The 27,346-nt window shown below is 38.1% G+C and overlaps 1 protein-coding gene across 3 annotated transcripts in view; it reads left to right on the top strand.

Moving 5' to 3' along the window:
- The first annotated feature begins 3,727 nt into the window (after positions 1-3,727).
- AKAP6 (A-kinase anchoring protein 6) overlaps positions 3,728-27,346 on the top strand; it is a 265,979-nt gene continuing 242,360 nt past the window's right edge. For all 3 annotated transcript variants that reach the window (XM_033061959.2, XM_033061958.2, XM_033061956.2), the window contains exon 1: positions 3,728-3,866. The gene's annotated coding sequence lies outside the window, so the exon portion shown is untranslated. The remainder of the gene's footprint in view (positions 3,867-27,346) is intronic.

Raw genomic sequence — 27,346 nt, 5'->3', positions numbered from 1 at the left:
AAAATATTCCCTACCGAACAATGAAGGTAGACACAGATGTTTAATGAGTTTAGGCAAGGAAGACTGTGTAGAACTCATGTTTGCAATGCAACCTTCAGTTGATGGATTCAATACAGTAGACTCAATAAGACCCTGGTTAATATCCCTTTCTATTTAGGGAAATAGGATAGAGTTGCCATCAATGTGGATGCCCTACCCTTTACTTCTGACAAAGTCAACAGTGGAATAGAACCCCAGGTATATATAGCTGTTTAATTAAGGCACTCCATGCAAAAGCTGGGACATGGGCTCTTAAAGTGGATTACAAAATCTTGAATGAGAATCAAGGTTTCCTTTGTTGTCTCGTTACACATTGCTGACGTGTATCAGCATCAGTAAATTGTGATTTTGTTTTTCGTGTGTTTTATTTTTAATTTAAAGGCTTTTTTCTGGTTTATTTGACAGGTAATTCAGAATATGCAATTCTCATTTCTTTTGGTCTTTCACCATTGCCTTCCCTTTCTCTCAGCTGTTTGAGTAGCTGGCAATAAGCAATAGCTTTCCTTCATTTCAAGGGGGTAACAACACAGAAGAAAACAGCTGGATTGTGCAGATAAGTTCTGCAGTAACACTTTGCTTTATCTATGTTGCTGAGTTTACTCCTAACTCATTTTCTTTAATATAATGAAATGGAAAGGTCATATCAAAGTTAGTCTCTGGCTTGTTATTGGTCTTACTACCAGGAGAAAAAAACTTTTAAAAAGTTAAGACCATGCCTACATGAATAACCATGTCTTGCTTACTGAAAACTTTGTGCAAATGTAAGTTGTGCACATAAACTGACCAAGAGGGAAATAGCAGATGGTAGATGAAACCTCTTCTTTTCAAAACAACAGTTGTGGGTCCTAATGCAGGGAAAAGGGAAGACACAATGTGTGTTGGAGAGCCAGAACGTAATTAAAATGAAAATTTAAAACTGGTAGTTCATGCCTATCATTAACTGTAGTTGCTATGATTGAAAGTAGGATAAAATACTTCTATTTTTACAGGAAAAAGTTATAGTCAAAGCCCAGTGCTTTTGTCTTGGAAACCTACATGTGATAATTCAACATGATCAAGGTATTTGTGTGGTAATAGGGCAGACTGGCTCTCTCTCTCTGCCCATCTGTTCCACTGATTTGTAAGGAATAGAAAGAAATTTTAAAGCTTAAGTCTAGAAGATTTGTCCATCCTGGATTGGGTGTAAAAACAGCCTCTTATTTTGTTTTCCTTATTAAAAAAAAAAAAAAAATAAAAAATCCAAAGCATCTAGCTATCTTGGTCTAGACCTGCAGATTTAATTAGGAGGCTACAAAGTTTTTGGGTGCTACCTTTTGCATTCATAAGATAGAAATTCCTTTTAGCATCTTGTGGTTGCAGTTGTCTGTATAAAGTTACAACGGTACCATTAGACCTGTGCCACAAATACTTAGTTTACACTTGGCCTGGGACATTCCTATTGACTCATGAAAAAAGAATTTTGGGAAAAATTAACAGGCTGATGTTTTAAAAATAGCAAACATGCAAAAGTCAGGAAAAGCATTATAATTTTATCTTCATTTACATATCATTTGCATATGTGAATAAACAAACACATACAACCCATAGTTAGCAGTAATTAGTCAGAAGTGTTTATAAAAAATGGCCTGATATTTTCTCTGTTCTTGCCTGACCTCCCTCCCTCTCCATTCTCCTGTGTCCATGTTGGCCATGCTGCTGCCTCACTGTGGTGGGGCTGCCCTGATTGCCCACCCCACCCCTTTCACTTCCCAGTGTTTGGGAACAAAGGCCAAGCTGAGGAGTGTGAGCCAGAGCCCTGGTATCAACTAGATTGACTTCTGGCTTGCCATAATGGTGCTTCTGAATCTCCTCATTTTCTTAAGAAAAGTAAAAGCTCACTGCCTCTTTTTTTCAACTCTGTTTCCATAGAAATAAAGGTAGTAGAAATCCTATCAAATAGTAATTAACAAAATAAAAATAGTTCCTTCAAGGAAAACTTCAGGAACTCATGTTGTTTGAACAGAATGGCATGCAGCACACCACAAACTTTGCTAATTTACAATGACATACCTTATTATTCGTGTCAGTCTAACACAAAACAAGTTTCAATCATGTTGTCCCCTGCGAAATTGTGAATTGCAATCTCCAAGACCTAAGGAAGTTTCAAACATTTGAAAATCTAGAGCTATAGTTCTTTCATGAGTAACTCATTACAGATCAGTAGACTGGATTTGATACTGAATCAGTTTGAGAGCTGTGTGTTGTTTAGAATGGCACAGGATTAGAAGAGAGAAACTGTTAAAAATGAGACTATACAAGGTCAAGTCAGGACTAATTAGGATGCCTATGGCATTTCCTAAATTTATGGGAAGACTGTATTTAATTCATTAACCAAAAGGTATCAAAGGGTCTTTTACTTGCTTTCAAAAGTTGGTGGGAGTTAAGAGAGAGTAATTATTTCCTATGGTTTGTTTTGAAATAGACAATAAAAATTTTTAATCACAGGCTAAAGTTTAATGGACTGAAGGGTTTTAGAGAGGGGCATCCATATTGGACATTATTGGACATCTTCAGGGTACTGGGACTCCTTGTTTCAAGTTGGGCTTTTGTTTTACTCTGGGTTTCAGTGTATCAAGTGTATGGGGTCCAGCCTTTTGTGTACATTCTTTCCTACCATGCAGAAAGGGATTTTCATGGCTAGGGAAAACAGTTTTTGCCAGAAACTTTTCTCATCCAAATAGAACTGGCAAGTGGCCAAAAATGTGCTGGTGGTTCTTTAGTTGTGAATTTTAATTTCCAGGCAGCTCCTTTGAGAACTTGTTCACACAGCCTTTGCTTCTCTCATCCCTACTCTGAAGAGAGGATGTAAGCAGGTTCCTGGTGCAGAAGATAGTGTCTACAGGATCAGCCTGCAGCCCTAGGCCTTCACAAAGGTTACAGGGAGGGCTTCTCTGCTCTGCCGGCCTTCCTGCTCTACCTGGAGGCTGGCAGCAGCTTGCCCACAGCTTTCAAACTCTTCGCTCATCTCTCTGTCTGATGGGCAGCTGAAAGGCAGACTATTCAGCATGCAGAGGGCAGTGCAGTTTGTCCTGCAGTTGAAAAATGATAAGGAGATTTTTTACTTGGTTGTCTAGAAACTTCTTTACCTTCTCCAGAATAAAAAGCCACCCCCCAGCCATTTTTTTAAAACTCATTGTCATTCATTCAGCAGTGTTAAATCTGCTCATTTTGAAGTATCAAGTGTTTTTCCCTAGCAACAAGATTTTTCTTGTAAGTGACAGATTGGGTGTAGGAGCAGGGTGGGGCAGGGTGAAAAGATGTATTTCTTAAAATACTGTTCAATAACTACTGTCTTTAGAGCCTTAGTGTTAAAATCATGATACTGACTGCTTATTTTAAGTAAGGTTCCCTTACATGATAACCACATTTGACTTAAAAGATTTGTTCTTAAATTGACACACAGGATATTAAGCTTTAAATATAGAGATAATTTATAACTCATACATCTGGATCCTGCATCTTCACATAGGAATAATTTAAAATATTCCTTAACAACAGGCATATACGAACACGGATCCTAAAACCCATGGCACCACACTTTAAAAGCCTGTTTGCATTTTGTCTGTTTCTTTAAAGGGCTTCCGTATTGTCTCGGGCTCCCCTGGAAATGCAGTAAGGATTCGTATCACATCTCAGTTGCCATAGCAACAGCAGTCTTTCCCATAATGAGCTGCATCATCTGAACTGATGTCACAGCATCATGCAGCAGGTCACACAAGGCACCTCCTAGTATTGCATCTTACAGATGTGCCGTAAACATCAAAAGAGGATGATTTGAACAGGACATGGTGAGTTGCAAAATATTGTGCTGTTCTTAATTGCAGGGTTATTTTTTCCTGTTTTATAAGGTTTTCCTAATGCAAGTGTGTGGGTTTTGCCTTGTAACAATCATTTTGAAGAAAGATGCTGCGTGTCTAAATATTATTTTCAGGCAGACAGGCTAAGACAAAGGCCTACAGAAAATGCATTCAGTCTGAATGTTTAGAATTGCCTTTGCATTTGTGATAATAGCCTGAATATTTGAAGAGAATGTATTTAAATTTCACAATCCAATTAAAGTAGCTACTGTCTGATTTGCTTAAATGGAAGAATAGCTGTTTTCAATTCTAATGCTATAAACATAGCTTGTTCCTTTCCCTGTTTCTTCATTTAAGCACTCCTATTATGTTTAGTTCCTCTTTGAACCTATTTTATCTCAATAGCATGAACATCACCTATTTACTTTCATTGGCCTTCTGTAACATGATAGCACAGAAAATACTGTGCAAACCAGTGCTGAACAAGCAACTGGAACAGTACTGATTTTAAACATGGTTCAGTACTGTCCTATTCCTACTGGTATTCTTAAAAAAGCAAAACATAGATTTAATTGTCAAAAAATAACCAAATATTTTGAAAGGACAATAGCTTTTAGCTCTTCTACTGTTTCACTTTCTTTGACTCTGTTTTTTAAACTGTAATATGAATTTAGTGAATTCTATGTCTATCTTTTACTGCAAAGAAAACAAGCTTTTTTTTTCTGCTGCAACTGCAGTAAAAGGTGTAACCAAAGATTCAAGCATTCTGAGGGGGTTTGCTATGAATAAAATAATAGGAATAATTAAAAAGGTTTCCACCTCTATCCTGGGAAGAAAACACCTGTCTTTTATATTTAAAAAGCTGGTTAAAATTCTGTCTACAGTATTTAGTAATTCTTTGCACTGTCCAATATTTGTTTATGTTGTACTAAGGTCTTGCTTCTGAAGGCTAGGTTTATTTTGCTTAACTTCAAGTTAATCTTGCTGGATGGTATATAGCAACATTATTGCTTGATTTTGCATGTTTGAAATATTGTCTTTCAGCTGCTTGGTATTAGAAGAAACGAAAAGACCAGACACATGTCATTTTAATTGATCAATATGTCCACTAGGAATTAGGGAGTGGTCTCTGGCTCTGTTTCTCCTTGTGTAGTTTATGTTTCAAAAGTGCAGCAAGAAAAAAGCAACCATTAATTTTGTAGTGATATTATTACTTTTGGGGCTTGGTCCTTTATATTTGATAAAGTAATGAATATAATAAGATATTTGTAGGGGGTGTGTGTGTGATGGTCTTGTTTGGCACAAGCTGGAATAGAGCTCTTATATCTTAATTAGACAGTCTGTACAGAATCATATGCTTTTTTCAACATGGTCTGGGTGCACCTCTTGGGTTTTTTCCCCACTGCAAAACACAAAGCAAATGACTGTAAATTAATTATTAGAATAATGTTTTATTTATTTTTGATGCATTTTCCAGTATGAAAGTAGTGGTCTCCTGCACTTGCTCTGCTCCCATCAGGCAAACTCGGAAGGGATGAGTTAGCAGGAGGATGGGGGTAGGGCAGGGCATGCCTGCCTAGTGTCAGAATCAGAGCTGGTGAGGAGCAATGCCTTTCATGTGCAATTTTAGGCATCATAAAAGGCCAGTTAGTAAGACATGGACATAAGATATTTCTGGTTTAAATACTACGCTTTTATTATAATTGTCAATAATATTAATAGATGTGTTTTCTTAGATTTTTGAAGTGACTTGATTACAACTAGAATTTCTCAGATCAGTGTTAAAACTCGGGGAAACATATTGGGTGAAAAAAACCCCAACTTTTGATGGTATTAATGGAGACATGATCTACTATGAAGCCACTGGTGAAGAATTTTTTGTTCCCCCTGATAATATTACAAACCATGTTGTTTTTAAAAAAAGCTCCTGTTACTCTCTATTCCTCACACTTCTCACAGCATTGTTTGCCCTGGGAAACACCTGCTAATAGTGGAGCTGTGATGACACTACTTGATTCTTTGTAATCTTGGCTAATTTTGACTTCTACTGAATACTTTGATTATACAATGCTTCCTGTTAATTTTTGTATGGGCTCAAGTGTTCCACTGAGATCTGTATGTGAGGATATGGGAAAGTATGGAGTGATGAAGAGTGTCGTGCTATGAAGAGCAAGTCTGATCCTCTGAGTCAGAGCATGACCTAATGTAGAAACACTAAAGGTGTCATACAATTCTTCTTGTTGTTGAGGTAGATTCATAAGTGGTATAAGTGAGGCAGCATTTCACAGTGTGAAAATTGTATTGCTTTCAGCTTTGTTATACAACTGGCCTTATACCATTACTGAAGGCAAGATGTTTTGTAAATACATGTATTCTTCCCTGAAGTAGCTGAGTTTGGACAGTTAATCTGAAGGCCAGAGCTCTTCTGTATATGCACAATCATACTGACGTGGAGCTGGAGATGGGCGTGTGCTTGTGAAGTGAAAGGATGTTACTGTTAAATCTTACTTTGCTCTGAAGGGTTTTATTATATCATCAATTAAGTAGCTCTTACATAGCTTAGCGCTCAGGGCAGAGAGAAACAGAGGGTTGGTTCTTCCCAAAGCAACTGTAGGAGCTGAGGATAAAACCTGACCACAGCAATGGAAGTTGGTAAAATTTTAGCTCTTTGTAGGGTTTATTTTTCACCATACAACAATGCAAAGCTTACCTAGAGGGGATCAGAGTGTACCTTCCATGGAAGGAAGTTTTCTTTCCTCTCTAAAGAGGAGTTGAGGGAACCCTGTGCTCTGAACTTTCTCTTTTGTAGGTCAGGCTACAGTAGAACAGTGGGTGGGTGTCCTGTGCCTCCCACATCTGACAGATCTGGAATGAAGCTGTCTTCAGGAAATCACATCCCTTGAAAGTCTAGTTAAAGAGGATCTCTCTCAGAAGTGCTCAGGCATTGATTAGAATTGGTGGCATTTCCACAATGATGGTGAAGTATTTTTTTCAAAATAATTGAGGAATTAGAAATAATTATAGAAAATTCGCATGCCATGTCCTAGTCTACTTGCACACTTCTGCAAAAGTCACTGCTGCATCATGAAAGAAATACTGACAAACTTCCGGGCTTGATTTTTTTTTTTTTTTTTTTTGGTCTCTGCTGAGTGCTCAGCTTCAGGGAGGGGCAGAATGTCTGAAGTTGCAGAGTTGCTTTTAAAAGAAAAACTCATGTATATTAAAAGATATCATGTTTCTGTGTTGACATATTATATTTTGTATTTTAAGTATGGCCCATGTTTTATAATGAAATTTCTTTACATTTTGTAATGGGACATTAAACTTGTGTTACTGGGAAAAAATTAGTGATATATGAATGAAAAGATGACATCAAGAAATCACCTTGCAACTAATTTATGTCTGAATACTAGTATTTCTGTGGACTGGGCAGGGTAAAGGTGGCTTTTGTTTTTCCTTTTTTTCTAAAAATAGACACTCGTTAAAGCAGATTCTAGCTGCAGAAAATAAGGAAGTTGTATATGTACCCCAATAATGAGTCACTCAGACTGGGCCAAGTCTTTTCTTGGGTAGGAAGGAAAGGAAGGGATCAGTGGAAAAGCTGAGCTGGATGGAGAGCTGAAAGGAGCCTAGATTAGTGAAGGAACAGGAAACAGGACATGAAGTGAGTGAAAGTGGCAACGGATGGCATCATATCTGACATCACTGTCACAATCCAGAATTCTCCTGAAAAAACATCTCCCATCCCAGGCTTCTCAGCCTCTGGAGACTCTGGCAGAGAGCAAGGCAGACCTCAGCTGTGTTTCTCATATCCATTAAAAAACTGCTGAAAATGGCTAATATAAATTCTTCAACTAGTTTGGTATGGTCATGCTTATGTGTATATATAGTGTCAGAAGGGTCATCACAAAAATCACTGAGTATCAAAATAAGCTTTCTTGAACCAAATTTTTCTTAGTTTTTAGAAGCCTTCAGAAAAGCTTTGGTTCTGAGGAAAAGGGGGAATAAATTAAAAGTCCAGATAGCTCTTCCCTTCCCGTTTGGTGAATGAAAGACAGGTTTCAAATATCTGGACTCCTGAGTGCTTTGAATCCCAGCAAGGCTGACTCAGCTTTTCATCCCTCCAAGGTCAAAAATTTCAGCTCTGTGTAGTTTACCATGTCTGGCACTTTCAGACAGGATGTTTCAAGCCAGGAATGCTCTGTGTGAACTCTCAGTTCTCATGGCATGTGTCAGATGCAGGCTTGCCCTGGCAGAGTTGGCCAAAATGCTGTTGCCTCGTTCTTGTCCAGTGCTCAGCGCCAGGCAAGAAGGGACTTTGCCTGAGCTGTGTAAAGAATGTCTTCTAAGGTGCCTGAGAGTGGAGATAGCTTGCAAACATGAGTGCCCCCCTGCCTGAGGGGTAATCTTTGTGGCCTGAGCAGAGCATCAGCCTCAAAGTTAAGGGTGGAGAATGAGCACTGTGAAATGTATTGATACTTCCTCACCTTTGCCAGCCCAGTGGCTTCTGGAACTGGTAAGAGCACTCAGGGCAAGCAGCTGGCTCTGGAAGATGGACTGTTCTGTAGGGTGAGGCAGTAGAAAGGCTCCAAGAGGGGAAGCACTTGTCCCTTGGGGCAGCAGACACAGGAATTACCGACCCCCAGCAGTGCTGGTGCTCCACATTCAGCTGCTTTCTCAGAGACACAAAGCATGCTCAGCATTTAGCTGAAATATGCACTCTCTTTGGCAAAGAGGTCTTTCAAGTGATGGTGATTTCCATGAGGAAATAGCACTATAAAATACTTTTCTCAGCCTCCACGGTCTTATGGGAGCTGACACACTTAGCAAGATAGCCTTTGTTAGCATGAGGTTGTACTAAAAGAACCCCTAGCATGTGACTGAGAAGCACCCAACTGCACTAACTAGTTCTGCTTTCAGTCTTACTATGTATCTTTTACTTTTGTATGTTTTTTGTCTTTCAAGAGCTGCCCTATACTGATTATCTTGTAAATTGAATATTGTCACAGTTTCAGGGTTAGGATGCTGACATGAAGTTGCTTCATGTGCTGTCAAATATTATCAATTTTTTGCCAGCTTGGTGTGTGGATAAAATGAAGAATGTTAGTATCTGAATACATAAGTTTGTTTGCTTGTTTTCTGTGTGGTTTTTGCAGAATTTTTCCTCTGGTCTAAAAGCTTACAGCTGAATCTCTACTTCAGTCTTAAAATGCATCCTATGAAACCTCCATAAGTCCTCCTTGCAGGTTATCTTAGACTTGCATTTGTTTTCAGCTCCTCTCAATACCATCATGTGTTGATTTCCTCTGTGTCTTACTTTGTCCTCCCAGCTTGCTGTTCCTGAATTGTATGCCCATGATTGCTCTCTTCTATGAAGTTGTCATTCTTTCCTTATTTAAATCCCTTTGAAAAATTTTGCATTTCTTCTGGACAGTTTCTGAAAAGTGATTCATGAATGTTTAGACACAGAAAACTTGTGGACTTCAGGGTTATTGCTATGTTTTAAACAAAATTCAGATCTCTGCTGAATCTTGGACAGAACCCTTACAGTGCAAGGGACTGTATAGACACCTGAGAAATGGCTAAATCTTTTCTTACTTGTTTGCCTTGATTTTCAGCTTAATTGAGGTGATTAATTTTTTTCTCACTTTTCCTAAATATTTCCTTATAAGGGATAAGTAACATGCCCAAGTTTCATGGAAAATCTCTGGCAGACCTGGGAGAAAAAGCTATTTTCCCTGTTGTTTGTGTAACTGTAATATTTTGTTGGCCTATCTTTGTACTTTCCTGTTTGTGCTTTTTGGATATTTTCTGAGGTTGGTTGTATTTTATTGTTCATGGTTTTATTGGATAAAGCTGAACTTTTAGAGGAGATCTATCATGAACTTTCAAGGGATCTAAGTAAAAAAAAAAGTTGTTAACTGCTATAAACCAGGCTGCAAATTAAAACTAGAATGTTCCAAGCTTCTAAAGAGAGGAGTATCTGCTTATCAAAGTGTTTTAGACAAACCTTGACTGTATTGACTAAAATGAAACAAAAAGCTGTACCTTTTATCTGTTGAATTTGCAACAGAAAGGAAGAAGTTCTGTGAGCTTCTTGGTCCAAAAAATCCCCCAGCACAACACAACCCCACACTTCTGGAAGTTTTAAAACAGCCTTTCCTTTATTGGCTAGATAAGTGCTCCTCCTTTGTTTAACAGATTGCTGTGACAATATTCTCTGCCAAGACAACAAAACATGTCTACAAAATAGATGAAAAAAAGAAAACAATATATCTACCAACTGAAATATTATGCTCATTAGGTGTATAATTGGAAAGTAAGGACAGATGCCTTTTTTGCTTTACAGAGTACAACATTAGATGTTGGTAACCAAGCCCACCAAGAAATGCTGTTGAACAGTTGATTGTATTACATTTTTTCCTTTTCAATTATAAATATAAAAATAAATTTTTGACAGGTATTTGAGAGACTGGTAAAACATGTACAAAGAAAATAAAACAAGAAGAAAGTGCTTGATATTCTCAAGTCTGCGGGCTGTATAAAACTGTTTTTCAGCTGATATTGCAAAATGAGCCTTGAGGAAACTCTAACAAAATACTGGTTAGTGATTAAAAAACTAATGAAAAACTTTTCTTGACCCTTAGTTTTTGTCATGAAAAACTGTAATTCAGAGCTGAGTGCTATTGATGGAATAACTATGGTCTATTGAGAATGTTTTCAAGTAAGGACATCTTTCAAAGCTGTTGCATGAAGCTACTCCCAGCTGCTTACAATTTTCAAGTGTGTTAGATCATGTTTAGAAACAACTTTTCCTGGTGAAGAGGCTAATCTCCTGGCCAAGACTGTGCTAGCTAGTATGTGTCCTTCCTGTGCTTTAAGCTGCACAGCTAGTCTCCTAAAACACAGCATTTTGAAAGAATAATAAGCCAGATTTTGATTGCTAAAAAGCCCTCCCTTTAAAACCCACAGCTTCAGTAGGAAAGCTGCTATCTGTCAGATTTCAGTGTGTCTAGGCTGTTGCTAAGGCAATGACACAGCAGATATGCAAGTTGCCATTTTAAGGGTCAGCTACTAAAATATGCAGGGTTTATTCTGTAGATCCTTAATACGCCATCTAGTCTTACTCTTCAAAATCTCATCCTAGTGTTTTAGTAGGTCATTAACAGCAGCAAGCATTTTTTTGATGTTATTATGTACAGATAATCTTTGAAATTAATTAGGGGATTTTGGGTTTTCTTCTATCTGGAAAAGGAGGAATCTGAAGACACTCAGTGCATGATGTATAAACAGTGTATCAGCAATAATAGTGCTAGCTTTTTCAGAAGAAAAGACTTTTTTAACCCCTGAAGTGCTTTGCACCTGTTTGCAATGCAGTAGCTTTTTAAAATAAACTTTTAAATAAATGGAGAGGCTCAATTTTATAATTCTGTGAATCACACTGAAAACTTCTTAATTATTCCTTCTGTTCCATTTTGTTAGATCATTTTGAATTGGATTTGAAGGGCAGTTTCATTTGCTGGTCCCACCTATGTGATCCTTTTTTTTTTTTTTGCTGTAACTTGTAAAGTCACTTCAATCAAGAAAGATAAATTCCCCTCTGATGTTTGCTGTTCCTGTTCTTGTTTGGCAATATAGAGAATTGTTTGGCAGCATCTTGAGGCCCTGAATGGTGAGTTCTGTAGAACACTGGTGCTTAATTAGTATTTGTTTGAGTAGAGACCTTAGGTCTTCTGCCTCCTGCACTTCTCATGAAAATGTACTAAAGCAATTATAAGGAATTCCTGGGTGTAAATTTTGCTGTAAAAGGATAGAGAGAAGGCAAGTCGGTCAGAGAAGTTATAAGGCACAAGAAAGGTAGTGATCTGTGATACTTAAATGAAGGAGACTGGGAACTGCTTCTGGCTCTGATGTTAAATGTGCCTCTTTCCCATCTCCTCTTTACCTGTGCCCCTTGCCCATCACCTGTGGAATGGATGTAAGGATATTGATTCCCTTTGCAAACCACTCTGTGTACCTGCTGGGTGACACCACTGCCAGTTTAACTTCACACACGGGGACACACTTATAGGCAGGACAGCAGCAGATACCAGAGAGAATGGTGCCAGGGAACATGGCTGAATAAAAGAGGTGTGGACTGGAATGCAATGGTCAAACCTAAAGGAAGGAAACCAGCACTGGGGACTTTTGTCTTAGGTAAAAGATTGCACAGTTGAACATCTACAAAACTTACCGAAAGCTCAGTGTTTTGTCTGCACAAAATTGCACTTAAGTAGTGTATACCAAACTGTTCAGCCTGCTGAATTGAAAATATCAGCTTAATTCTATGCTTAAGTTTGAAATGACCAGGCAAATATCTCTACTGGGTGAATGGAAGTGATTTCCATATAGACAGAGAGGCAGCACCACCTGGTCTGTAAAGCTTGAGGCAATACATGCATGTGATTCTACTTAGAAGTTACTGGTTTTTGTGAAAGGGGGACCTGCCATGTTTTTGCATGATCTCCAAGGGTTCCTTTCCAAAATTAGAGATGGATAAAAATTGTTCTAAAATATGCTGTCTTCTCAGTCATTGCAGACTGATCAAAACACCAATTGTTGATCTTCATGAAATTTTATTGCCTTGGTTTTGTTCAGAGAGCACACAATCCAAAACAGCTATTGACAGACAGATATGCATTAAAACGAGATGTAAGATACATGGGACTAACATCTGCTCTGAATTAGGCAGTCCCCTGGGTTGTGGAGATATTGCTCTTTCCAGTCTAATAAATATTTATTTTTGAAACCAGAATAGCTGTGTCAAGTAAGCTAAGGGTGTATATTCCCAATTAATGTGCCAATAGCTCAGGGAAGAGGAACATAGCAAGAAAGGCACTTTGAGTGACAAAGAATAAAGGTAGATCTCAAATTAACCTTTATTGTTCTCTGATTCCCAATATAATTTAGAATCCACTACAGTTTTGTCTCACTTAGTCCATATACTGGCAAATTGCTCTAATTCCTATATTCATCTTTTGATTTGTTAATAGTTAAATCTACAGGTGTATTCAATATGTAAATTAAACAAGCTAGTCTGCTAAACTCAGCGCCTAAAATTAGTATTAGTCATATGTGAACTCCAACAGCATGTTTTCTTGGACTTTACTGAATGATTTAGAAATTGAATTGTGCATTTCACTGTATTCTACTGACTGTTAATGGTTGATGGATTCATTTAATCTGAATAATACCTCATGATTTTAACTAATCCTTAATAAATTCAGACTATGACTAGCCATTACTTAAGCAAAAGTATGAAGATAAAATAACACTTTAAAATTTTTCTGTTGCTTTCATTGGTATGGGAGAACCACAGTGAAGGCAGAGGTTATAGAGAACTTCAACAAACCTTCAGCCTGTGAAATGATATTTCCCCCAGCTATATCCAACCTGAAAATTACACAATCTGAAAGTGAAATTTGATACCACTTGGAGCTAGGAAAAATGCCAGCTTGGCAAGGCTCATAGGTTTTTTTTGTTTTGTTTTTTTTTTTAGCAATATTTTCCTAGACTGGAGGCAGCCTCAGGGATTATAATTAGCCTGTCTTGGGCTGATTAGTGTTGGGTACTTGAAGATCCTTGATCAGCAGAATAACACGTCCTGACAGCCCAGTGGAAGAAATTCCAGCATTTCACTTCTCCCTGCAGGCAGCCGAGGAAAGAATCTTTGGGTAGACTGGATCCCTTTATGAGAAAAATGGTGGATGTATTGAATACTTGGAGGTGGTTATCTCCTGGACCAGGATGCACAGTGATTTATTCCAGCCTTTCAAATCATTTTACTGAAAGCGAGGAAAATACAGTCTGTGCCGTAAGACTGTATTTAAGTCCCTCTTTTCTGATTGATAGCTCATAACTGCCAGCTGGGCCACAGGCAGAAGGCAGCTTGCTTTCTTCTTCTGAGAGATCTTCTGCTACATCACAGAATCAAAGTTAGATTCAAATGGAATGAAAAAAGGTAATGTGTCAAACCCAAAAATTCTGTGCAGTGACCCTTTAGAAAGCTGATAAAGATGTAAATATAGGGCAGATCACCAGCCATTTGATTAAAAAAAAAAAAATGGATCAATTAGCAACTCTGTAATTTTGAGAGTCTGAAAAGCCCAATAATGTTATCAATCACGGAGTATTATGCTTTTTGGGGTGGTAATGCAATACCAATAATAGTGTTTTTCAGCATGAGGAAAAACACTGTCTTTAAAGAGATTATAGGAGTAGATGTACAAGGTGGGAAAAGAGACTGATTTCTAATAATTCACTTGGCACAGATGTGTGTTCACCAGGGATGTTTACTCTGAGTAACAAATCTAGAACACATTGAAGCACAGTATGGAAAATTTGATTGACACTTCTCCCATCCCCCTAAAATCCAAGCTTCTGAGAGTGGGGGTTTTTTTGTTTGTTTGTTTTAATTTTAAAAGAAGAGTGGGGGAGCTAACAAGGCATAATGGTGCTTTAATGGCTCCCAGTGAGTAAATTCCTGCAGCAGTGATGAGGAGGAAGGCTGTCTGAGTTCCCTTGGGAGCAGTGGAGAGACTGGGAGGAGCAGGGTCTGCAGCACAGCAGCAGGGAGTGGGGTTTATTACCAGTGATGATACTGCATGCTGGTAAGTTATATTTTAGAGTTGCTCCAAAACATCAGCATTAGGTTCTTCCTGAAGCTACCTTCCCTCTCACAATTCTTTCCCTGCTGCACCTATAACAGGCATGCCACTGAATCATGCCTCAGGTGCTGCTTATTTCTTGGTACAGATCTAACTCAACTCCTGCTGACTTCTCATGTTTCACTTCTAATGGAAATATGAATCTGTAGGTCTTACTCAAGGCTTACTAGGGTCATTAATAAGCTTCAGGCCCAATGTCTTCCTGTGTTGTGTGGGTTTTGTTTTTGGTTTTTTTTTTTCTTTTCCTGATTCTGTGATTTCCCCAAGGAAAGTGTCATGAAATTGAAAGAAGCCAAGCTGACTTCTTGGAAGAAGTAAAAACATGAGAAACATATGTGCCTTATTTGAGATGGAAAGGTTTGATAAAGGGTTGTGGGACTGTAAAGATTTGTGAGTAATCTTGCTCTTCAGTTTCCTGCCAAAAAAAAAAAAAGTTATTAGTTTTGTCTGTCAAGTTCCAGTTGCTGTTATAGTACTGTGAAGCACTAAAGGGTTTTTTTGTGTACTGGAAAGCTGGTTATGATCTGAATACCAGTAACATTATGCAGGTAGCTTTTCAACTAATTTTGTAAAAGTTGACATGAGTATTTTCCTTCTTGGGAAATGAGAAAACAATCTTACCAAATTTTATCCTGGCTTATATTTTTGAAATATAGCTTTAAAAGTGTCAAGTAGCCAGAATCTTTAGGAATGCATCAAAAGCTTTAAAGTAGTGACTTTATTTTCTAAAAGGCCATGTAAGGTATCCATGGCTTGAAAGTAAGATTGAAAAATTATTGGTTTTGTGTGGAATTGTTGATAATGTCTTAGCATTTTATTGATTTTTGTTTTACTCTTATTTGAAATATTAAAAATCCTAGTACTGAATCTGATAATTTTTTGTATAGCAAACAAGGTTTTGTACAGTGAATTCTTTGAACTAAAGCATGGTGGTAATCTTAAATTGTGAATTTGTTGCAATTGTTCGTGATAGCCCTAGGGAATAGGTCCTTTTTGATGACAAAGCAGGGTTAACAGTGACAAAGTAGGCAGTAAGAACATTAGGGTCAAAAATCACAGCTCCATCTGCTGATTTTGGAGAAGCCAATGGTGCTTATGGTAAATGCCAGGGATTTTTTTTTTTGTAGATGCTAGAAACAAATAAGCCAAAACCAGTAGTGTGATTCATATTGACAGTAGGGTTGTATTTCTATGCTTGTTGTCATCAACATTGTCAGACAGACTTGTGTGTGAAGTCATGCACAGAAAAGTCCCAGGCATTTCCTCCCCTCCCCAAATGCTCACTGTGCTCCCACAAGCCTGAGAGCAGGTCTGCAAAATTATGCACCAGACCCATGGCATGTTGTGAGAGCGTGTTTAAAGATTTGTGCCATGACCTGTAACAAACCTTTTGTTTATTGAGAAGTGGTCCTTGCCGCAAGAGATGTGGGGAGTGTTAAACATGAGTCAATATCCTTTTAGAATGCTTGGGCAGACAGGGAAGGGGCCTGTGAGGAAGAAAAGAGTGTGCCCAGAGTGTGTTTGGGCTATCTGGGATTCCTGCTCCATGGGAAGGTGCAGAGAGGCACTTGGGAGCAGTCTGGCTGCTGAGAGTCTGAGTCTGCATAAAGCCTCAGAGAGGAGGCACAGAGCAGGAAGAGAGTTTGGCCAGAGCTACCCCAGGCAGAAGAGGGGGAAGAATTGGGCTGCTGGAGGCTGAATGGGTTTGCTGAGGGCTACAAGAAGGGAGAATAAGGTAACAGCTGAAATAAACAGGCCAGAACTGCTGCTTAAAGACCCCACAGACCTCTTCTATTCAGCTCCTGTCAAATATAACACAAACATTGCAAACTCCTTTGTGGCCACTTAATGGGTATGATGCACTATTTTGAATTGTATTTGGAATAAGGTTAAAGAGTTAAAAAATACAATATGCAAAAAAAAAAATCTGCTGGCTTTATCCTGTATGGTTACAGCATGCAGAAAATGAATCAGCAGCAATTTAAGAATGCAGTAATAAATTTAACTTCGGCTAAGCAAGCTCATTTTTGAAATCCTTGGAGACTCTGCAGGATGCTTTAATAGGTCCTTTGTGATGTGGATATTTCCTCAGTTTAAAAACTGAACTGAATGGTTTCTTTTGCATAACTTAGGAAGGAACCTTCATACGGTAATGATTTTAGGTCATTGCTAAGCTAGACCAGATGTGGATGAATGGCTTAACAGTGAAATGCTGCATATCCCATTACGAAGTTTTTTACGTCTGTATCCTTACCCTCTGCAGTAAGGTTGCAGTTAATGAGTAAGTCCTTAGTATGCAGTTGCATGTCAAAAGAGGCAATAATAACTCCACCATGGGTTATGATGATGCTGAGGAACCTCTAAAGCCAGTCATTGACAGTATAAATTGACAGAGAGTCCTGTAATTAGGAAAAACTGTGTGTGTTATTGCCACCCAGAAAGATACTGTCTACTTCTGTGTTTTAGGGGTTAGAAGAGAACCACACTGAAACTATAAACTAGACTTATTTTCTGGGTGTAAAGAAAGAAACAGAGTAATGTAATGAGCTGCTAAATAAGGAATGAACTTTCTGAAATACCAGCTGTAGTCTTTTAAATATGAACAGGTTTTATCTAAAAATAAGACACTATTGATTTACAGAGATTAAAACAATTCTTTCTCTTGTCTGAAATATCAAGAATAACAAAAGATAATTTATCAGCCTTTCTACTTGTTGATATTTAATAATGCAGAATGAAACAGTTCAGTTGTCAGGAACTTCCAATGATCATCTTGTCCAACTGTCTGACTACTTCAGGGTTAACCAGCATTTTGTCCAAATGCCTCTTAAACACCTACAGGCTTGGGGCATCAAACACCAACAGTTAAGAGGGCTGTTCCAGTGTTTGACCATCCTCAGTAAATAAATGCTTCTTAATGCCCAGATTAGAGCTCTCCTGGCACATTTTTGAGCCATTCATTTGAACCACCTGTCCTGTCACTGAATACTAGGGAGAAGAGCTCGACATCTCCCACCCCACTTTCCCTCTTTAGAAAGTTGTAGAGATCAATGAGGTGTTGCCTGTAAGCGTCCTTTTATCTAAATTAGGCAAACCCCAAGTCCTCAGCTGCTTCTCATAAGAAATACCTTCTGGTCCTTTCCCAGCTTTGGTGCTCCCCTCTGGATGCATGCAGGACCTTCACATCCTTCCTAAAATGCAGGACACAGAACTGCACACAGCACTCGGGTGGGACTTCAGCCCTGACACAGTGGGGCGATCTCCCCATTTGGCTGGGCTGTGTCTGATGCACCCTAGGACGGGGTTTGCCCTCTGGGCTGCCCTGGCACACGCTGCTGGCTCACACTGAGCAGCTGCCAACCAGCACCCACCCAGCCCTTTCTGCAGGGCTGCTCTCCAGCCACTCCTCTCCCCATTTATTCTTGTGCTCAGTGTTACCCAGATTTAGATGATATTTTAGTATAGCAATTAAAAATGGTTAAATTTATTAGGCTCACAAGCTCAGAGGGTTGCAATCTTGGTTGTGTTTGGTGCTAGTCCTGTATTAGTAACTCACTCGCAGTTGTCCTTTTGTTTGTTGAGAGATGTGTTTTGGGGTCAGAAATGTTGCATGAACCCTTTGAGAATGATGGATCATCCACTAAACATTATGGAGGTGTTCAATCAGTTAACTGATGAAGCCTTCATGCATCTGTTTTGTTCACCATTAATTTTGTCTACATGTCAATGCTTTATTATAGATGACTAAACCATAATTTAAGTAAATAGAGAAGAATATTATTAAAATCCATGTTCCTTTAGAACATCTGTCACAAACAATAGATCTGTCCTATATTTACTTTAGCATCAGTCCACATAAAAATCATATATTGTGATTTTAAAAAAGAACTGTGTTTGTAAACAAAGTATTTTTTATGACTTTACATTTAATATTTCAGGTGCAGCAAAGAATAGGCTGCTTGCCTCTGCAGAACAGCAGACAATGCCAATAGCTCTACTACTTTCTGAAAATAATAGCTATATCCTTCTAGCATGTGGCTCAATTTAATCAATGCTGACTTTGCCCTTTTTTTTCCCCACGACTATTAGATCACAATACTCAATTATGATCTCCTTTAAATAAATCCAAACATAGTAAAATACTATCTTTAAAATTGGACTGAAGGACTTGAATTAAAATTCTGGTCCAAGTTCTATTTCCTCTGTGTGAATCTAAATGAGAGCCACAATTTCATATTTTTTACATTGTAGCACATAGGCTAGGTTTAATTTTTCAACCAGTTTAGTAGACAATCTTAGGTAATTTTCTATTCTCAGGTAAATAGTGCATTTTCTTCAGGAGTTTGAAGATTGCTTGTGGTTTTAAAAGTCTTCAAAGGGACATGTACTGACCTGGTATCAGGTCCTGGCAAGCAGAACTATCCATAGACTGAAGTGAGACACAGGAAATTTTTTTCAATATACTGACTTGGGCCAGAATTTAAAATTCCTTATGCTTTCCCAGGTGAAAAAAAAATAATCCTGGAGCAAGACTGAAAAAGCAACTTTGGTTGCCATCATTTACATTTTTCTATGGTGAGATTATCACAGCTTGTTCATTATAAGATTTGTAGCATAACTAAATTATCTTAGCATTATTCAGGACTTCATTGTTTTATTTTAAATGTAAGAGATGGGAGTGACTTGTTCCTTTATTTTACATGAAGTTGATGAAAACATATTTCTATTCTTTTTTTGCCTTAATGAGTTTATTTTTTATATTTTTAAAAGATATTTACATTCACATACACATGTATGGAAAATAATGAAAATGATTGTACTGCAAAGCATTATTAAATTGTCGATCAAAGTAATAGGAGAATGAAAAAAAGTAATGTGGATCCTTTTCCTTTTTTCAAAATTTAAAAACCTTTTAGAAACATTCTAAAACTTGATCTACTTTATTCTGAGAAATGTAGGTACAAAGCTAATAAAATATTTTGGTGTTGATTTTTGAAGTCTTTTTTTCCCAGTAAGCTGATATTAAAAATTTATTTATAAATTTTAAAGAATAAGGAAAGAGAATTTGCAATTAAAGGGACAGTTTTTGATGGTGATGAGAGAAATTTCTTATCAGTGTTGAAATGATTAAAAGATTATGACAAGATTGAAATTAATGGATTAAAGGATATTAAAAACAAAAAAGCAACAAAGCTGTAACACTGGCCATATATTTAAAACCTTTCAAGTATTCTAATCTTTCAGAAAAAAATCTCCTTAATCACATTAATTCAGAATTCTCTGAAGTTCTAGAATTATGAAGTTTTCAGAATAAAAAAAATTCAGATATAAAATAAATGAAATTTTAATAGTAAGAATAAAGGTAATATTAAATCTGACCCCCCTTCCAGTCTCTTTCATCGACAGTTTCCTAAAGAAAAGTGTATTATATATAAAAAACAGAGTTAAAATCTAAGTGACAAATTGAAATGCAGGTAAAAATAAGTAGGTTTGAAGACTGAAACTTTAATGTATGGGAAAAGATATCAGTCTTTTGGAGTTATTTGGTCTTCTCAAGCTATTAAGGCTTCTCAGAAGGCAAAATAAACATTCCTGTGGCTAATATGTGGATTGGCCTTAGTGCTTGCTTGAGCCTCTAAACAATTTGTGATGTGAATTTTTGGGATGTTTTGTCCTACTTTGCTCTGCAGTTTGAAATTGCAAAGTACTCTGGGAACACATTCTTGTGGCTTTTCTGACACGACCCAAATGAAAAATTAAGTACCAGAAAACATTGTTATACTTTTGGTGTCTGCTATCTACTGCCTGCATAACTGTAACACCACAACTTTCTGAAAGCAGTGGAGCTAATTACCTTAGGAAACATTGTGCTGGTTACCAAGCCTATGAATGTGTTGCTAAATTTGTGAACCCTTGAGGATTTGATCAGACACTGGTTTTCACTGAACTTCAATTCTCCTAAAATCAAAGTAGCAGACATAATTTCTGAACGATTGGAAGTTAACTTAAAGCTAAAAACTAAAAACTGTTTTCACAACTCCTACCCTTTATTCAAAAGTGCTCTTTGTTAAGAAGCGATGGATATTGCTGAATGAAAAAATGAAGACAGGAACAAAATAAACTGCTAGAATGAAAAGCATTGGATAATTGAGTTAGTCCAAATCTGTGAGTCATCTATCACTTAATAACTTTTGTTACTGTTAGTGGGACTAATACAAATTTAGGTGCATTGCTTTTTATGAAAGTTTTATGAAGTTCTTTAGAGAGTTTGGAAAAATGGATCAGCAGGAAGGGATATCTAATACTTTGTTCCTAAACTGTACAAATGCTGAGTTGGATTCCTTCAAAGATTATATGATGGCAGATCTGCAAAAGCCTATACTCAAGCTTTGGCTGGTTGTTGCTTGATAGATCAATATTGAAATAAAAATCTGGTCTGTGTTTTAGCACATTTTTAAAAGATGTGACTATAAGGATATGAAGAATAATGCTCCACAGCTCCAAAAAACTGTGGTGCATGCATTAAATCCCTTTTATCCTGGGACAAGTGAACTGGTGGCAATTCCATAATGAAGTGCTCTATAGAAGTCCTGAGGCAACAATAAATGAACTTGATAGCTTTGCCCCAATTGATGCAGAAAAGTCCAGCCCCTAAAATAGACAGGCCACGTTAGTGTATTACTCCACTAAATAAACATAAGCAATAAATGTATAAAATAAAAAATATAATACAGTAGTTTTGCGACTATAAGGTGCACCCTTTTGACTAAAATTTTGGTCTGAACCCGGAAGTGCGCCTTTTAGTCCAGTGTGCCTTATATAATGGACAAAGTTGCGAAATTTGCAAACCCGGAAGTGCAAGCTGTGAGCCGAGTCAGGAACCACCGGAACCATGGCCGCTGGGTGGGGGGATGCCGAGACGTGACGCGGCTGCTGGCCAGGGAGAAGCGGGGGCAAGGGGCGGCGCCGCTGACCACGGGGAAGCAGCGACAAGTGCTGCAGCCGGGGGAAGCAGGGAGAAGCGGCATGGCCGCCACCGAGGGGAAGTGGCAACAAGCGGCATGGCCGCGGGGAAGCGGGGAGAAGCACTGCTGCCGCCAGCTGCAGGGAAGCTGGGACACAGTGTGGCCATGCGGTGGGAGCCGGCGCCAGGGGCGGGCGGGAGTGCTGGGGTCCGCTGCACGGGGAGGGTGCCTGGGGCTATGTTTAAAGGCTACATCGATCTTTGAAAAATGTTTGCAAATTGAGTACCTGCCCGTAATTTGTTACTTTGTTGTGTGCCGCGCGGCTCGTCACTGCAAAAAAAGAGTGCGCCCTATAGTCCAGTGCTCCTTAGATGATCTACAAAGTTGCAAAATTTGCTGACCCCCTGGGGGTTGTGCCTTATAGTCTGGTGTGCCTTATGGTCATGAAATTACTGTAAATATATTTATGGACTTGACTTATTATTAGTGGAATATGGCTACTTTTGGAGTAATCAAATTTACAAGCTTGAAAAGTCCCACAGTGCATCCTGCTGTGTGGTAGGGATGACCCAACAGTGTCCACCTCAAAATTATCCATGTGCACTGTCTACAAGCAATTATGATAATGATTAAAGGGATCTTGGAGACTAAGAACTTCAGCTGAATATTTGCTATGGAAGAATTTGCATTATCATAGCATCACTCATAAATTTGTATGAAACCCTAATGTGTTCATATAAATATATTCCTGTGCTTATTAATGAGTTCTGGTATACTAAAAAGCTTTCCTTGCTTTAAAAAATCTTTGCTTGATGAATCAGTTCATCTTCATTTCAGGAGGTCTCTTTCCATCTTGTCATGGATGGGTGCTGATGCTGCATTTCACTATCTCTAGTTTGGTCACTGGCAGATGGGAAATGGGTCAAACCCTCTTAGAAGCCATATGGTTTGCTCCCAGTGGGGAGCTGAAGGAAGAAAGGATTGATTTAATCCTTATTACTGCAAGGGCAGCCGTGTGTAAGGTGGATTTCTCTTAGGACCTTAAAATATTAATTCTAATTAAGGCAGAAAGTGAATTGGAAGCAGAATACAATGCAGTAGCTCTGTACATGCATTTCTATTCCATTGTGATGGGTACTTTCTACTGCTGACTGTTTGCTGTCCAGCAGCTGCTTCAGTGTTTCCCTGGCTCACAGTTTGCTCAGCACTGCCTTTCCCCCTTCCTTATGGAAATAATGGGCAGTGTAGTCTGCTGCAACTTCCTGCAGCACCTGCTCAGCTGCAGACCTGGCTGCTGTGCTGGTCTAGAGCTGGTTTTGACTCACTGGCAGTTCTCTCTGTAGCTCCTGCAGCAGTTTGCCTCCAAACAATTCTCTTTTCTTCAAGGTTTCATGTTCCTTTTGCTGGCACTCTCCTGTGGACATACATTGTTTTGACTGGAGCACAGTTTTGTGAAAAGCACTGTAATGATGTTTTATTATTCTGTCTGAAGGTGGGAAAGAATTATTTTCCCTTTCTTGTATCCCAGAATAAAGTAAATGCTAGCTTTTTATTTACTTGAGGTATAAACTTAGATTCTCTGCTCAGAAATGGCTCTGACTAGTTTAACCATAAAACAGGATGAGAAGTGATAAACAGAAATTTGGAGCAATTAACCCAGAAGCAGGGCAGGGACCTTGCAGTAGCTATAAAGGATCCTAGTAATAACTGAGGCATCAATTCTACTGTAATGTGGCCAAAATGTCATATTCTTCAAGCTGCAGAGTGAAAGAGGGAAGAGGCTTTTCAGGCATTTTTTTTTAAGTGTTCTGTATTTTCTGATGACTTATACAGAGTTTAAACTCTAAGAAGTCTTGCAAGTACCAGTAAAAAAAAAGTAAAAAAGAAGTGCAGGTGACTCTTTGTCCTGTCAACATCTGGTAGCTTTTCAGACCTGCAATAGCAGAAGATTTGAAAATCTCTTTATTTGAATAGTGGCATAGATAATAGTGGCCTTAATACATTGACTTCTTAAAATTACTCAGTACTGGTCTTGATGTCAGCAACTGCACACAGTGAAATCATATCTAGACAAGTATGCCTGTATTTGTACATTCTGCTCAACTTGTATTAATTACTGCACATTGTTCTGCCAGAAAGAATTGTCTGCTGTTTCTATGCTTACTTTTGTTCCTAATCTCTCTTGAATATCTGGGAGGTAAGAGTGGTTCTTCAAGGTTTAACGACAACAGCAAAATGAGATTATAACAGAAGCAAGATTTGCTTTGTGTTATAATTTAGCTCCTACCTGGTTCTTCCCTTGCTCTAGTAATTAATGCCTTCTGATTTTCCTCCCTGTCACTGTATTCCTAAAAATCTCTGAGCCATAAATCTGTCAGCAGAGTGGGTGTGGACACCAACCCCACATCTTTGCCTTCACTTGTTCTTGGAATTGCTATTTCTTCACTACCTCTGCCTTTTAATCTAAATGTAGCCAGAGATAAAGGGAAAGGGTCAAACCCCTTTTAGCAAGTCCTTGTTGTACTCTTTTGAATTTATAAGTCATAGATTTTCCATGTGCATTCAGAAAAACTTTTAAATTTTTTTTAATGTACTCAAAGAGGCATTCTCTGATAATGAACAGATACCATGATGGCAACCTAGGATGCTTTTTCTGTGGTTGAAATATGCTGTAATTTCATAGTATTCAAACTGCAGGCTGGATTCCACCCAGAGCAATGGCCTGTGACTGATCCAAAGAGCCGGGTGCTGAGAAACCACTGCGTGTGTAGGACTTGATTTGCAGCTAGAGCTGGGAGACAGAATTGAGACTCAAAGATCTGTGAATATTGTGGTAGGATTGGAAGGCACAGAAGAACAGCACAACTAAGACATTCGATTGGGTAATTCACTGCTGTACTGGGAGAAGTATCCAGAAGCATCCCAGTGACAGGAGTGTGAGGCATGTTCTTCACTATATATTTAGCCAGGAACAAAGTACAGCTGGAACCAAGGTTCAGCTCGACACAAGGTACAATCTGTTTCTGTTGCATCTCTGAACACACAGACTTGAACTAGTTTTGCAACTGGAGCAAATCAGTGAAACTCCATTAACCTAATTGGGTCTGATGCTCAACCTCAGGGGGCTTATGTGCTTTGTTTTGAGATTCTTTCTTTTTTTATGTATTTCTTTTCTTCTCTCCTGCCATTTACCTGGCAGGTTTGCAAGATTTAATGTAATGGCTATTTAACTTTCCTTCATCCAGTGGCTGTTTTCTGGTTGTGAAGAATAGGAATAAGTAGGTCACAGCAAAATACTTACAATGTGGAAACTATTGGAGCTTTGTAAACTGTGCTCAGGGAAAAATACAATCTATCTAGTAGACAAGATATTGCCTTGTATAAGACCTATTTCTTTGTGTCTGGAAGGTCACATAAAGATACAAATGCATTTATATTTATATGCAGGTGATTTTTTTCCCCCTATATATCAGTGTAAAGTGGTGTGTAAGACCTTGATGAAAGAGTAACTTTTGGCATGAAGTTCTCCAGATAGGCAAATACCTCAGGCTGAATTTTCTTCAGATTTCTTTTGGGAGAGGGAAACAGTGCTTTTGCAAATGTAATAGAAATATAGATTTGCTAGGCAAACAAAGCATGAGAATTTCTTTAATATTTTTGAGTATTTCTTTAAGAATTGCTTTAGTATCTTTAAAAAAAGATTTTAAAAGAGTACTCTAAAAGATGAACTTACTATTGATTTATCTTCATGTCTTGTATGTTTTTTTTGCTTCAGCAGCCAATCAGGAAATGCTGTCTTGAAAAATTCTTCATATGGGTGAGATTTTAAGTTGGTTGTAGTTTGCCATGCATTGCTTATCGAAATATCCAAGATAAATTTTGTATCCAACATGAAAACACGAGCAGAAACATAGATTTCCTGGGTTTTTTTTCATGTTTTCTTTGCAGTTTTTTTAAGTGCCAAAGAGATAAAGAGGATTTCCAAAAGGTTCACAAAAAGTGCAAGATTTCTCATATCACAAAACAGTGCTCTAGCTTCATGCATCACAGCAGAACATTCATGAACATTTCCTTTTCAACTATTAAACAGGTTCAAAATTATTCACCAATCATAGATTAAAAATCTTTATATGACTAGATTGTTTTATTTCCCCAAAAGCACCTTAAATAGAGAGTATAGCCCAAATTAGTTTTACATGCTGGATTTCATTGTCTACCTCCAATAAAATTTCAAAAATCAGATCCATTAAATATTAGTTAAGCATACATCTGTAGGTGTTCTATGCACTCCTGTGTAGCCTGAGCTCTTTAGTTCCCTTGCCCATGACCTTGTCCAAAACAAATGGTAGTTCATTTGGTTAATCATACTTACAAAATTACTCTCATTTTTCAAATTATGCTGTGGCTAAGAAAAGCCATGGGGATCTGTTCCCTTCTTTGTACTATTGAAGTGAATCAGAGAACAGCTTTGCCTACCAACTGTTATGTACCTAATTAACATTACAATATAGTAGTGTTGTAGTTCCAGTATTTATTACAGAAATCTTTTCCCTAGACCATAGATCAGTTCATTCATCAATTATGATTGTTTGATTATTGCTTTCTATGATGCTCATAAAAAGAGCCATCCTTATTATTGCTTTAAGTGTAAGTTACATGTATTCATTCTTTGGTTTCATTTGACTCTGCTGAAAGCTACTTGAACATAAATTATAAAGATAAGATGCAGTTGCATCAAAGCATGCCTTATTCATGCTTGAGTGAAGTGAAACTCATCTGGGGGGCTTTTTTTTATTTCTTTGGTGTGTTTACCATGTGCTATTTGTGGCATGTCATCCTCTCTGATTTGATGGGAGTGCAGTTCAAAGGATGACAACTGGGACTTGTAAGAGATCACATGTTTTTGAGAGCATGGTGTGCCCAAATATTACCAGTTATGCAAAGTCTTGTATGTTTTCTCCTAAAGATTTACTGCAAACATAGACCAGTGTGTGTGCCGGTTTTCTGTGCATTCCAATGCACTTACTGGAAGTTTTGTCAAAACTGTGTTAGTCAGTCTACTGCTAATCTAAACAAACAGATTTGTATGTTTACTTGGAACAAACAACTTTGGCATCTTTTAATGTGTTTTATATGAACAAGCATTAAGTTAATGAATGCAAAATATTTGCATAGATGGCTCCTTTCTCTGTTCTTTGCAATATATCCCATTGTTCTCATCACTTGTGTAATTCTGTTACACAGCAGCACTGTGTAACACTGTAGAGAGTGCTCCACTCTGATGCACTGTGATCTCATGCTCAGCTTGTATTTCAGTTTTTTCCATTAATTTAGTAAAAAAAGGATATATACATATGTATATTTTTAAGAGAACATCCTTAAGTGAAGAAATACGAGGAACACAAAAGCTTTTAACTGGTCTTTGCAGCTGGGTCATAACACTGAGGACCAACACCACATGTTATTACTTCAGAGATTTGCACTTGCAGGAAACAACTTCCAGCCATTTCCTCCCTGCAGACCCTGCCTGCAGGCAGGCTGTTCCTGGCTTAGTGAGGGTCATGGAAGAACAGTTAAACTACTCTCTGTGTGATTGGGGTCTCTTTTCCTCCTCTCTGTGAAATCACCTCTCCCAAACAGCAGCTCCTGTAGTTCTCTATCTACACCTCAAGATCATGGAGAGCTGGGTTTTATCCTTACAGTACAGGAGGTTGCTGCCCCATGCCCTGCTACCAGGGTGCCTACTATTACTATTTCTTTTACAGATTTTTTGCAACAAACACCACCACTGCTTCCATTA

This window comes from Catharus ustulatus, chromosome 6, assembly GCF_009819885.2.
Source record: "Catharus ustulatus isolate bCatUst1 chromosome 6, bCatUst1.pri.v2, whole genome shotgun sequence".
Taxonomy (NCBI): Eukaryota; Metazoa; Chordata; class Aves; order Passeriformes; family Turdidae; genus Catharus; species Catharus ustulatus.
Note: the sequence above shows the minus strand (reverse complement) of the source record. Positions and strands in the feature narration are given on the sequence as shown.